Genomic DNA, 976 nt, shown 5'->3' with positions numbered 1-976 from the left:
CATAGTTGGAGTCAATGGATGAATGGAGGCAAGAAAAGTATGTGATGGCCTGAGCCACGTTCACAGCCTCGCACACGTTCTTGCCATTTCCATTTTTTTCCCAACCAAAGAAGTTTTTTTCCCCCACATATTGCCACTGGCAAGCGAGGAATTGCTGTTGGGGGCCGTTGTGCACAGTGAGATCCCAGAATAACAAAGGGACACCCCCCCCCCTCTGACCCTCTCATTGCAATGTTGAATGCCAGTCCAATAGTGGATCGAGAATAGAACACATCCAGAAATGTGCAGTGGGACACATCCGCCTCTGAGGCGAGTAGCCCATTTTTACGCAGAACCTGAAACCCGGGCTTTGTCCGCCTTCTGAGCGCTGTGTGAAAGGATCGCAAGGTGGATTGGGGGGGGGGGGTGGAAAAGGCCTGGACTCACCTGCCCTGATCCACCAAGGTAGGTCACCTCAGCGGTGGACTGTCTTTCACTCACAGAGCCGGCTTATGTGCGAACACGCAAGCCGGCTTCCCAAGACAGGTTGTGGCGGGGCATGTCTATGGGAATACCTCTGCTTTGCAGTGTAAAATAGGGCGAGAGGCACTCCCACTGTGCAGAAATGCCTTGATGGATTTCTGTGGTCAAATCTCAATTGAGAACAGCAGAGACCAGTTTTGTCACCTGAGTCACAGCTGGTGCAGAAACATACAAAAGGCAAAGTTTATTTTTGACCCTGACGGTGCTTATTTACTGGAATATCTCAGTGATTGCTCAACACACCTTCCAAACGTGACATTTGATGGTGTATCAGAGAAATGAAATGCATCGAATGGGAAGGAAAGCTGGCTTTCCTTGCAAGATTCCGGCTGATGTCGAATCGTTTTGGTCTGCAGAGAAGAAGGAAGTTAATTTCGAGGTGGGGAGAGGTTGTTCCTCGTCTGTAGAACTTTATGTTGTTTCCTGGCAACATAATAAAGTTGTGACCTCACTG

The sequence above is a fragment of the Narcine bancroftii genome, chromosome 8 (genome assembly GCF_036971445.1).
Source record: "Narcine bancroftii isolate sNarBan1 chromosome 8, sNarBan1.hap1, whole genome shotgun sequence".
In the NCBI taxonomy this organism is placed as follows: domain Eukaryota; kingdom Metazoa; phylum Chordata; class Chondrichthyes; order Torpediniformes; family Narcinidae; genus Narcine; species Narcine bancroftii.
Note: the sequence above shows the minus strand (reverse complement) of the source record.